The 14,325-nt window shown below is 34.7% G+C and overlaps 1 protein-coding gene across 1 annotated transcript in view; it reads right to left on the reverse strand.

Moving 5' to 3' along the window:
* Positions 1-14,036, reverse strand: part of LOC106874363 (uncharacterized) — a 607,119-nt gene extending 593,083 nt beyond the window's left edge. The window contains exon 1 of the mRNA XM_014922075.2: positions 13,931-14,036. The gene's annotated coding sequence lies outside the window, so the exon portion shown is untranslated. The remainder of the gene's footprint in view (positions 1-13,930) is intronic.
* Between the last annotated feature and the right edge of the window lie 289 nt (positions 14,037-14,325).

Raw genomic sequence — 14,325 nt, forward strand, 5'->3', positions numbered from 1 at the left:
ACCACATGGTTCTGGGTTCAGTCCCACTGCATGACACCTTGGGCAAGTGTCTTCTACTATAGCCTCGAGCCGACCAAAGCCTTGTGAGTGGATTTGGTAGACAGAAACTGAAAGAAGCCCGTTGTATATATGTATATATATGTGTATGTATGTGTGTCTGTGTTTGTCCCCCCAACATCGCTTGACAACCGATGTTGGAGTGTTTACGTCCCTGTAACTTAGCGGTTCAGCAAAAGAGACCGATAGAATAAGTACTAGGCTTCCAAAGAATAAGTCCTGGGGTTGATTTGCTCGACTAAAGGCGGTGCTCCAGCATGGCTGCTGTCAAACAACTGAAACAAGTAAAAGAGTAAAGAGATATAATGTGAGTGTGTGTGTGTGCATGTGTGTGTGTGTGTGTGTGTGTGTGTGTATGTGTGTGTGTATAGTCATCATCATCATCATCATCATCCTTTAATGTCTGTTTTCCATGCTGGCATGGGTTAGACAGTTTTTATGTTTGTGTGTCTTTGTGTTTCTGCTTTTCCCTCACCACACAAATGATATAACTTAGGAATTTGGCAAAAAAGACTGATATGCAAAGTACCAAACTTTAAAAAGAAAAGTACTGAAAGTACTGTGTTTCACTCATTTGACTAAACTCTTCAAGGCAATGTTCCAGCATGGCCACAGTTTGATGACTCAAACAAATAAAAGATAAAAGACTTAGGCCTGTATATTGGCCCATAATATGCTGGACATAACTTTGTGAGATGAATAAAATACTAAAAAGTAAGAGAATGGAGCAGGCGACAGACCAATATTAGGCTGTCCACAATTGTTGTAAAGGAAAAGAAATAAGGACTGAGAAAGATTAAAAGGAAATGATAATAATTAAAGATTGAAGTTGAAAATAAAATGATTGAATAATGATTTAGAGTGCTGTTTGAAATAATGTGAAAGAAAATGAGATTTAAGTTAAAAAGTGAGTGTGAATATACTAGTGATCAAGTACATTTAACAAATACATATAACATACACACATTTAAATACATATACACACACACATACATGCATGCATGCATACATACATACAAGCACACATACAAACATGTATACATACAAACATATATACACACGTATACATACATGAATACATATATGAATATATATATAAAACATATATGCATACATAAAAACATACATGCACACATGCATACATACATGAATACATATATACATACATATAAAACATACATACATACCAACCAACTAACCAACCAACCAACCAACCAGCCAACCAACAAAACATGCCTGCTATACTTGTTTGAGACATAAAAGAAAAATTGCGTACAGTTATAGAGGTCAGCTGCCCTGCAGATGTGAACATTTCTGTCAAAATCAGTGAGAAAGAGAATATTTATAGACAACTGTATCAAAAGTTACATCTTGTCTTTGCAGATTATAAACTGAAATTTGCACTTACAATTGTTGGTGCATCTGGTTACGTGACTAATGTCTAAGTTGTAATCACAAGAACTTGGAGTTTTTCAACAAAGTAGCCAGTCAGTATGCACTAGTAAATACAATCTGTATGTGGAATAGCAAAAATATGCAAAACTTCTGTAAAAGTGAACATTTAAAAGTGATATTGTTGGTATCTAAATTCCAGCAATGGTGCTTCATTTCTATGTTAGAAACCTGTTCCTTCTTTATAAGGAGATTGAAAAAACAAAAGCAGAAAAAAATGGCTAGTTAATGTTAATATAAGGCTGCCATCGTAGGGCAGTGAGCTGGCAGAATTGTTAACTTGCTTGGCAAAATGCTTACCGGCATTTCATCTGTCTTTACATTCGGAGTTCAAATTTTATCTGACTTTTCCTTTCATCCTTTTGGAGTTGATGAAATAAATACTAGTTGAACACTGGGGTTGATGTAATCAACTTATCACCTCCCCTAAACTTGCTGGCCTTGTGACAAAATTTGAAACCAATATAAAGCTATCATCCACACTCCTGGTGAAAAGGTACAGGAGGGACAGACATTGAGTGCTATGCATTCTAACTGGTTCATACATGTGATGGCCACTAAGCCTGACAAGCTTGACATCCCCCCCCCCACTCCATCGGCAGTTCAGAAACTTGTTTGGAAATGGACACCTCAAACTGGAAGGTGTAGTCTTTTTTTTTTTTTTGTAGTTAACAGTTTATGAATATCTGGAGCTATGAAGCTAAAGCAGTTATATTAACATTCTCTCATGAGGAGGCCTTTGAAACGATAATTTCAATAATATTGATGAACATATAAAATTTGAAGTGAAGTACCTCTATGACACTGGTTCCTTGTTTGTGCTTGACTATGAACTCAAAATCAGAGCATGGCTCCATCTCTGCTAAATTTTACAGGAAAGTAGCATACAGGGGCATATTTGTGTATTCAACCTGACCCATCAGAGGGTGTACATTATTAGAAATGAAATCTACAAGATATGCAGTATATGCAAGAATGGATTATTAATGAAATATGTTGGATAGAAAGCCTTGCTCTGTTTCTTCTGTATCTGTGATCTGAATTCAAATCCTGTTGAGATGAAACTTTGCCTTTCGTCTTTTCAGAGTTGATAAAAAAAAGTACTAATTCAATTTGGTAGATTGCCAGAAGTATAATAACCCTTTCTACTAAAGGCACAAGGTCTGAAATTTTGCATGGCGAGGACTAGTTGGTTACATCGATCCTAATATTTCATTGGTACTTAATCTATGAACACTGAAAGGATGAAAGACAAAGTCGACCTTGGCTGAATTTGAACTCAGAATGTAGACAGACAAAATATCACCAAGTATTTCGTCCAGCATACTAACAATTCTGCCAGCTCACTGCCTTTGGCAGAACTATAATAATGCCAGACTAGATGTCTTGCAGTATTTGTTGCGGTTCTTTGTATTCTGAATTCAAATCTTGTCAGAGTCTATGTGGGAGATAGATTTAATCAGCCACCTAATTTAACACCACCACTTGGTACCTTGGGTAATTTTTGGTAGTGTCCACTCTGTTGCAAGCATTAGGGCCAGGTCTCTAGTGTGAGAACACTTTCTTCTCCACTCTCCTATTAATCTCAGAAGTTCTGTAAAGGGTCGTAAGCATGACCTTTCTTCCTGAGTAAAAGATAAAAGGATTAAAAAACAAAAAACAGGATACGCTAAAAGATAAAAACAAAATTTTAGTCAGAAGAGAAAAGACTGCTATTTAGGACTTCCAAAACAGGTGAGAGGAATGGAAAAAGTTATTCTTTGATTGGAGACTTGACCTGAATATAAATAACAGAGTGGACTCTGCTAAAAGCATTAAAGGATCGGGTGGTGTCATATAACTGGGTGACTGGTTAGATCCACCAGCCATGGTTATGTTGTTGTTTAACCCATGATCAGCTCTGATGTGGCAAACCTGTGACTAGAAGGCAATCTAGTCATGATTATCCTGTTCTCTCTCTCTCTCTCTCTCTCGTTTTGGATACTGTGTATATAGGCTCACATTCTGCAATGTTTCCCTTTTTAAGATGAAGGATGTGGTTTTTAAGGAGTTTTAGTTTCTATATCTAACTGGTTGTTAAATATCTTTGATAATAAGGAATATTTTCGGGGCATTCCAATAGAAAGCTCAATTTTGCTACAGGAAAATGGGCCAGTGCTATACGTGGCTACCTATGACAAACAGAATTTAAGATATTCTTCAATAAGTAAAAAAAAATATTAACTCTATATTCTGTGTGTCTTTGTTTACTCTCAGATTTAAAATTTAGACTTCTAATTTCACTATTGATTAATCTAGAAGTGATTATCTCCCTTACAATAACTGCCATCAGGGCACACCACCTGTTCAAACAACAAAGAAATTTATGCCTTATTTTAGTGGTCAGTAGTGTTAGAAATATTGCATAAAGTTGCAGAGAAGGAGAAATATATATATATATATATATATATATATATATATATATATATATACACACACACACATACATATATATGATAAACTATCTGCAAAACAATAGCTTTTGTATGATATGTATAAATTCTCAATTTATATCCATTGTCATGGATATACTGGACTATGTAACAAAAGATTTATTCAGAAATCTCAAACTGCTGATGTCTCCTGAAAAGAAGACAAAAGGGGAAATAGCTAATTCATATCCTCCTTATCAAATCAATCAGAGCTTAATAATGAAGTTTGCACAAATAAATAAATAAATAAATAAATAAATAAATAAATAAATAAATAAATAAAAATAGAGAAAGAGAGACATTGAGTACTGCAGGATCTGACCCTACCTTACTAAGATTAAGTACCAACCATTGCTTTGGACAACAGTCTGATATCTTATCAAGTCAACCAAAAGTAACTCCAGTGTGTGGTGGACAATGGTGAGTCCAGAAAGGAAATTAAGTTACAGCTAGGTGGTCAACAAATCTATGTCTTCTACTATAAAGAGTTCAATACAGGATGCCGTGAGAGCTTCTTTTTCACAATCAACATTTCCTCATTTCAGAGTTTAAGCAAAGAGTTTTTGTTAGCAAGAGTCGATTTGAAATTATAAAACATGAAAAGGAAGACAACCCAAATTAAAGAACTAGTTACCTACTTCAGTCACAGAACTTCTGTCAGCCAATGAATATTAGTGTGTTGTCTTGTAGTTTCTATGTCAGATTGACAATGGGGTTAGATATTTAAATGTACTGCTTTATTCTACTTCCTTCCAACATTGCTTTAATTAACAGCATGAGCAGCCATGAATTGAATAGAATGGACTATTTTAGATGGATTTCTGGAAGAAGTAGATTAAATTCTCTCATCTTTGGAACATGATCACTACATTTAGAGGTGTTGTGTAATTAATAACTGTCCCATTAGTTTATACTGCTGGCTTCAAATTCTTTTATGGACAAAAACTATCCTAAAGAGTGTACAGTCATCCATATGGTTACTCAATTTGCTGGATATATCAACCAAATCTGCCTCAACTATACTCTATTTTCTTGAAGATTGTAGAAATAGCCATTTGTTACTCCTTCCTTCAAGGAAAGGGGAAGTAAATAATATTGTCTTAAATATACTCTACCTGAAACGAGGATAGGATGATCATGGTTGGAATGTCTTTGATCATGAGTGTTATAAGTCAGAGATAACCTGGTGTTAAACAACATCAATAAATGAGGTGAAATATGATTACCACCACCACCACCACCACCACCTGCTTCTTGGGTACCTTTAGCAGGGTTCTCTGCTGCAAGTATTTGGATAAGCTCTCCTATTCAATGATAAGGTCTTCCTTTTTTCCCCACCAATCTCAGACTCCGAAAAAAAAATAGGTGGTATCATGAATATTAACCTTCCTCACTGACTAAATTGTTAAAAACAAAATACTACGAAGTCTGGATTATGTTCCAGTACAATTTGCCTTCTTAGGCTACAAACTCATAGAAAGTGAGTTCAAATCTGCAGTAAGTAGTGGTGCTTCATTGTGCTTCTGTGAACAGCCATTATTAAAAATGATCCCAGTTTATCAAGGCAAGTTATTGTTGTGTAGTTGGTCTTGTTGTTTAGATCCAGATCAGCCCTGACTGAGCAGACCCTATAATTAAAAGTGTTCTAGTGGTGACCATTCTGTCCTTTTTTTTTCCTATATATCTGGGGCTACCTCGTGCAATGTATCATGCCTTTTTTTAAATGGCAGGATGTGATCTGAGGGAAATGTGACTCTATTTCTAGCAAGTTGAACCACCCCATAAGAAGTAATTCTAAATTTTTTAGGCTTCATGGTCCACAGGAGATCAAACAAAACATTCCTGATTTGCTTCTCATGAAAAGTTTAAAAAAATTTAGGTTTTATATAGATTTCAAATTTTGGCATAAGACCATCAATATTGAGGGGAAAGGGCAAGTTGATTACATTGACACCAGTACTCAACTGGTACTTATCTTATTGACTTTGAAAGGATGAAAGGCAAAGTCATCCTTGTCAAAATTCCAACTAAAAATGTAAAGAAAGATGGAATGAAAGACTTCTTTCAGTTTTCATGTACCAAATCCACTCAAAAGGCTTTGGTTGGTCCAAGACTATAGTAGACATTTGCTCAAGGTGCCATGCAGTGGACCGAACCTGGAACTATATGGTTGGGAAGCAAACTTCTTATCACACAGCCACACCTGCACCTGTGTGTGGTGGAAAAAGCAAAAACAAAGACTAAACCTATTTAAATTAAATTCAATCAACTATTGCTCACCAACATCACAGAGAATCTTAGTCTTAACTCTGTGTTCATTGAATCACAAGAAATGAATGAACACATTTCTTTGTTGAGTTTTAAATATTCAAGCAATTCTTTTTTAGTTTCCAAAGCAGCTGTTTTCTTATGCTTCAATGTCATTTTTGTATAATGGCAATCACTCCACCATATATTAAGAGCAGTGTCTATTTTCTTGTGAAGTAGAGTCAAGTTTTCGCTAGGTGAACCAGATGTTACATAGATCAAGTAATAAATTACTTAAAGAACAATGAATTTTTCATTCAAACATTTAATATCAGTTTTGAACCTGTGACTTGATTATTACAAGATAAGCAACGTTTTTAATTAGTCATATTCCATGACTCACTGTTTAATAATAAATTAATTTTTTATTTTTACTAATTTATTATATACACACACATGCATATATATATATATATATATATATGTATAATTGTATATATATAAATATACACACACACACACATATATATGCATATAAATATGTATATTTGTATCTATCTATATACATGTAGACATATAAATATGGAAGTATGTATGTATGTATGTATGTATGTATGTATGTATGTATGTATGTATGTATAGAAGCAGTAGGGTAGGACTAAAATTAAAGGAAACATGCTGCTTCTTTTATTTTTGTCTTTAGATCACAAATTGTATAAACTCAATTGCACTCCTGCCGTCATTGAAATTCTGGAGATTTCTTTTTCTTCTTCTTATCCCAAAATAATATTATCAAAGCAGGTGGAAAGTTTAGATAAAGAAATTGGAAACAGGATGATAAACACTTGAAAAAATTAAGGAAGTTAAGCAGAGAAAACCAGAAACGAAGAGATGTTTTTCTTTATAAGTAAACTAATGATATTAAAGCTTGAATAGATATCATCATTTAACTTTGGTAGAATTTATTTGCACTAAAAAATGTATGATTAAATTTTAGTCTTATTTATTTAAATATATTGATTTTGTTATTTTACAAGTAACCAAGAAAGATATTAATTTTTTTTCTAAATGTTTACTTATTCAAGGTATATATGTATTAATTGCAAAAAGAAGAAAAAAAAGAAAGAAAATCTGATCTGTATGTTCTAAATTATATATATTTATATAAACATATGTGATTTAGTGCTGCTGAATGCTGGTAAAGCTTTTCACAAAAGAAATGTGAAATCTAGTTTTACTTCCTGGTTGAACAGCTTAAATTCTTTTATGACTCACACCAGCAATTCCCTCTTATTTTACAGAGCTACGAAAAATCATGAATTCTGCCAGGGTTGATTTACTTCTGATGCATCATATGAAGACTAAGTCTATATTGATATCTCGATGATCCATTAATAGACATTATCTTTATCATATATACATACATACATATATACAGGTAACTTGATTCTGAGTAATGTTATTACTTGATTGTTCTTTTAACAATTTAGCATTGAAACTGGTCATATCTCGCCAAAATATTCTACCTGTTTTATATCCAAGCTGACTGGATCTGGCTTCTCATGCATACTCTAGAATGTCATTCTAAAAATATACAATCACATCATTAAAATCTCAAAGTCACAAGATAATAACATGATTAATTCAAAACAATGTTAATAAATAAGTATTACATTTGACAAAGTAATCTGAATGCTAAAGGGCTAAATATGAGTAGCACTTATATGCTTTTTCCATTCTGTTAGGGACTTACACTACTTTGTACACAAGTGGAAATGATGGGCACCTCTTCTAGTAGGTGTGACAATATTTTTTGGTGAGCCTTTGTATGATGTTTCAGTCCATCTCCTGATGAGCATTTTTTCTACATTATCCACACGTAGAGATGATATATAGTGCATAGTTAACTGTTTCTGTGTGTGTGTGTGGTTTCTCTGATAACTTCTAAGATCTACCTTACTTTGGCAGATATGTCTCATTCATTACATGTTCAATTGTGGTGCACCAACATAATAAGGTAAATTAACATCAAAATGTTTACAAACATCGCTCTTGAGTTTTCCATGCTTGATATGATTTTGTTCAAATTCCCTCTTTCTATCATGCACTACTTTACTTCATGATGAATATTTTAGAGCAAGGTTTTCCCTTTTATTTTCCCATCCAAAATTTTGAATTTCTCCAGTGTACTCTTCATGCAGTCCTTCTACTGTAATTTTGGTTTGCATGCTGCTCTTTTACTCTGGATTAACTCACCACACAGAAATTGTTTAGGGTTCCAATCATCTTCTACCCTGACAACATAAAACACTCCATTGTAATTGGTGCTGAATTACTAGAGACTCAGAACGCTCTGCAATGTACTCTGAACAAGTAGACTGACAGCATTTGAGCACTTCACCTACCTTTTGCCATTGGATACCCAGTATACTGCAGAGACACTTGGTGAAATCCCTCCAATCTTTTCCTATGTTTCCCACGAGCAACCCAGGTTTCACATGCATATGACAATGAAAACAAAACACAAGTATTGTAGATTTTCAAATTTCTCTCAATTAAAATTCTATGCTGAGACCATAAACATCTATTCAATTTTCCAAATACATCACTGGCTTCTTTGGTTTAGATGGAGATTTCAACATCAAGAGTATGTCATGTTCACAGTTCTGTCTAAATATGCATTTTATCCACAATGTGCATCTTCTGTTTATACACATATATATTCGGTCCAGAGTAGGCTTTGCTTTAATGCAGCTTGGTACATTATGGTTACCTGTTTTAGGCTGATTGTTAGACTCAGTGCACTGCATGCTGTTGAGAAGAAGTTCATAAAATACTGTATGACACTTTGGGATTGGGCAAGAAGATCACAGTCGTCAGCATACAGGAATTCATGTACTAGTAATGAGAAAGACTTTGTTTTGGCACCAAACAATCTAATATTCAACATCCTACTCATTCATTATCTGATGTACAACCAATTTAAACTACCTACAAAAGCCATCAAGAAATCATAGCAAAGTACAATGTGAATAGAGTTGGTGCTGGTATATCTCTTTGCTTAACACAATTTTCAATCAAAATTGAATCTGTGAGTTTACCACTCATGCTGACACATACTTTCATCTCAGCACAGAGACAAATTTATCAGAACACCCAAGTTTCTTCAAAATGTTCCAAAAGGCGTTTTTATTTCCAGTATCAAAAGTACACACACACACACACACACACACACACACGTGATCAGCTGCTGCTGCAAAATGTCATTAAGGCTATCTCCCACTGCAACATGGAGTTGTTGCAAAAAGACTATACAATGTCATCTGCAGTAAAGACTTCCCTGAGACAAACCTTGACACCACCTCTGTTATTGAATACTTACATAAATATCTGTGTAAGGAATATTGGTTGAACATTCCCATTTCACTCCTATCAAATAAAAATGCAACATGATGAAAACAAAAAACATTCTGTTTAGTCTTAGAGGTCAGCTGCCTTGCAGATATGAACATTCCTTCCAAAATCATTAAAGAGAAGAATATTTGTGAACAATTACTTCAAAACTTACAGCTCTTCTACCCTCTTTGCAACTACATATTAAGGTTTCTAGTGTTTTACATTATTAAGCAAGGGAGTGTGACTTCATATTGTCAAAGGGAGATAATTTCTTTCAGAGCAATTGAAAATAGAAAATGAAAAGGCAATTTGTAGTTGACATCTTCCTTGAAACTTTGCACAGTTTGATCCCAGTTATAAAATTAAAATGTAAAAACATGCATTATTAATCCAAACTCAAGGGAGAATTCTGATACTGAAATGAAAGTTAACTCTAAAGAACCTGAATTAAAAGGCATAGGATGGTTGTCAATAAACAACAAATATTCCATGTGATGTAATAATGTACAGATGCTCTGGACATGTGCATCAGTGTGAGAAAAGAATTCTTTGGCAGCCAACAACACCATTGGAAAGGAGTGCAAAATGATGATGATGGTGATGACAAGGATAACGATGTTGATGATCATTATCATCATCATCATTGTCATCATCATGGCAGAATTGTATTTTTCCATTGTTAGCATTAATGCCCTTCATCTTCTGCATCAGTATTCTCAACATCATTTTCACTATGAATGCAAGTCACTTGACCTGCTGGAAATAGCAGCAAAATCTTCTGTAAATCATATGCTTTTGTCTACACTGCATTATATATATATATATATATATATTGTAATTTTGACAGCATCATATCTGAATAAAATTTGATGATCTCAGCCAGAGCACATATGGTCACAAAGCCTGCTTATTCAGAGCTGATCTGGTCTTAAGCAGAAACAATATAATGTTCCTCTTTCTAAACAAAATTCTGCTTTCTAAAGCCACAACTATTATTATCATCTCTTTCCTCCTCCTTTGTCTCTACCACATTCATCATCATCATTATCACCACCACCTCAGCATCATTCTCTTCACTTCCATAGTCTCTACTGCTGCTACAACCACGGTCCCCACTGTTCTTACCACCACCACCACCACCACCACCACCACCGTTTTTGTCAGTGTTGTTATTATCATGAATACCATCATCATCATAATTGTCATCATCTTTGTGATTGTCAACATCATCATCATCAATATGAAATCATTATCAGTGTCTTCAAAATCATAAATCCTGACTCCAGGCATCTTACAAAACAGGTAATTTAAATACAACTAAACATATATTTAGCTTTGGGACAGTGTTATAATTCTTATTTATTTGATCATTTGTTTATCAAGTACTAAATATGATTGTTATCAGTACAATTTGCCTCCTTTTGCTCACCATCACCATCACAATCATTATCCACCACCACCACCACCACCACCACCATTTGATCATCTTTTATCTTTTACTTGTTTCAGTCATTAGACTGTGGCCATGCTGGGGCACTGCCTTGGAGAATTTTTAGTCAAATGAATTGACCCCTCTACTTTTTTTTTTGTTTTTGTTAAGCCTGCAACTTATTTTATTGGTCAATCTCTTTTGCTGAACAGCTAAATTACAGGGACGTAAACAAACCAACACTGGTTGTCAAGCAGTGGTAGGGGACAAACACAGACACATGCACGTGCATGCATGCACACACACACACACACACACACACACACACAAACAAACATATGCAATGGATTTTTACCAAATTCACTCAAAAAGCTTTGGTCAGTCTGAGGCAGGCTATAGTTGAAGACGCTTGCCCAAGGTGCCACACAGTCCTTTGTTTAAGATTTGACTCACATCCTGACCATAGACTACATAACAGAGACCATTTCCTTCTCTTCTTTGGTCTAACCGACTGGCATTGAATACATGTTCGTGTCAGCCATGGCCAGGAGCAACATTTCTCTTCAGTTGATGAACAAACAGCACCTTTTGGTCAGGATCAAAAATGGATACTGCCATCTTCATCCTTTCTTCCTCTCTGTCAGCAGAGTGTAATCCTTACTCTTTCTGTCTCTACCAGCAGAGCATAACTTCCACACTACCAACAAGCAAATGGATTAGGTTTCAAAATCCTGGCAGGGCCAAGCGAAGTCCCAACATATATATATCTACAGTTATATTTATGATAAGTATGTACAGATATGCACATCCAATTATATATTGAAAGAGAGTGAGAGAAAAAGAGAGAGAGTCATATATCTGTTCTAGCATTTCTAGGGAAATGCGTTTTAGGTAAAATAACATTGAAACCCAATATTTTCCTGGGAGCTATACATTGTAGCTTCAGGAGCTATATATAACTTGCAAGTTTAGTCATTATATTTATCGTTTAGATTTACATTTCACATATCACTTTTCATATAAAACCCCTTTTTGTGTCATCTCCTGTGATAGTATCACCTAGTGAGGTCCACATTCTCTGCAGCCTCCCTGTGATGCCAATGAATGATCCAGCCTGCTTGGTTGAATATTAGTAGTAAAGCATAATGAAATTCTGTTATGAATTGCAACAGTATTATGGAATATAGGAGTGATTTACAAGCTTGTAGCAACATTGAGCTCAATTTGTAACGGTAAAGAAAAAAGCAAGCAGTGATATTCTGGCTTCTTATATTGATGAGATGGTCAAGAAAATAAGACATTACTCTTTACTCTCTTTTACTTGTTTCAGTCATTTGACTGCAGTCATGCTGGAGCACTGCCTTTAGTCGAGAAAATCAACCCCAGGACTTATTCTTTGTAAGCCTAGTACTTATTCTATCTGTCTCATTTTGCTGAACCGCTAGGTTACGGGGACATAAACACACCAGCATCGGTTGTCAAGCGATGGTGGGGGAACAAACACAGACACACAAACACACATACATATATATATATACATATACATATATATACGACGGGCTTCTTTCAGTTTCCATCTACCAAATCCACTCACAAGGCTTTGGTCGGCCCGAGGCTATAGTAGAAAACACTTGCCCAAGGTGCCACGCAGTGGGACTGAACCCGGAACCATGTGGTTGGTAAGCAAGCTACTTACCACACAGCCACTCCTGCGTCTATTGTTTAGATTAACCAATTAGATTTACCATTAGACTACCAATACTAAGGTTGTGAGTTCGAAATGACTGCAGGCATTTCGATGTGTTTCTTTAACGTTTGACTATACTTTGTTCATTTCACCTATCTGTCAGAAATAATTATTGTGTCATATGGGAAAAGTAACTGTGAAAGATAAGGTAACCTGCTTGTCATCCACTTCATGCTATGAAACTGAAGTTAAGCATTGGTTTAAAATCCTATATGAGGTTTACAGATGAAGATTATAGTTAAAGAACAAGCTGATTTGCAGTGGGACTGAACCTGAAGCCATATGGTTTTGAAGTAAGCTTATTAACCACATAGCTATACCTGCAACTTTATGATATATATAATTGTGTGTGTATGTAAGTATCATCCACACATCGTTTCTTCCTTCCTCACTTAAATGCGGATGTTCTGTTAGAACAAACTGTACTGTGATAGATATCACGAGAAAAACTCTCATATTGACTTCTGGTGCAAAATGCACTCTTCTTTTTATTACTGATGGGGAGACAAATCCTTGCCATCCCCAGTGCTGAGACCACTTGATCATGTAATTTCAACCCTCCTTCCTCTCATCAATGATGGACACTCGACCACTTGAGATATATAGGAAAACACCAATGATATATAGGGTAGCAGTGCCAGAATAGGCACTGGTGTCATGATTAGCTAATGAGCTTGTTAAAAAATATATATTAGTGACGGACGTATGCATGTATGTATGTAGGTACCTGCATACATATGTAAGTATGTATGCATAATGTGTGTGTGAGTATTCATATGTCCATTTATTACTGCATGTTTAAATATATCTGGTAATTATAAAATTTATTTATCATAAAAACAAGATTGAATTAATCCAAACAGGGAAGCCACAATGTGTTCATTCAATTTGCTAGAAATAACGACCACATCTCTTTTCACCCATACCTTGCTGTCTTATAAAAAATACAATGCAAAACAGTCACATTAGATAGGAAAATATAATTCTAGATATACTGATAGTTAATATATGAGGAACAGGTCATAAGTGTATTGCTTTTGATCATAAACCTACTCAATTACAGCTAACCTTAAGCTGAACAATGACACAAATAAGAATTTTGAATATTGGAAATATGAAAATAATTCCTACCTTCTACTCTGTATGAAAATTGTGTTCAGTCGAAACTAAAAGAATTCCTGATTTTGTTGTGTCGACTGGAAAATGGTTATAACTATTGCTATTACTATTATTGCATGTAAATCAGTGAAGCAATTAGAAAGTAAATCTACTGTATAGATTAGGTGGGTGGTTTGGAAAAGTTCAGTACCACTGGGTTCATTGTGACAATTAATTCCTTATGGTTAATCATTTTACTCTGACATTCAGTGTGACATATGCACATAGACTCATGAAAACATACACACACAGATACATGTAAACACATTCACACACACACACACACACATACAAGCATATATATATATATATATATATATATATATATATATATATATATATATATATATATATATGTATATATATGC

Source organism: Octopus bimaculoides, chromosome 1, assembly GCF_001194135.2.
Source record: "Octopus bimaculoides isolate UCB-OBI-ISO-001 chromosome 1, ASM119413v2, whole genome shotgun sequence".
NCBI classification, from domain to species: Eukaryota; Metazoa; Mollusca; class Cephalopoda; order Octopoda; family Octopodidae; genus Octopus; species Octopus bimaculoides.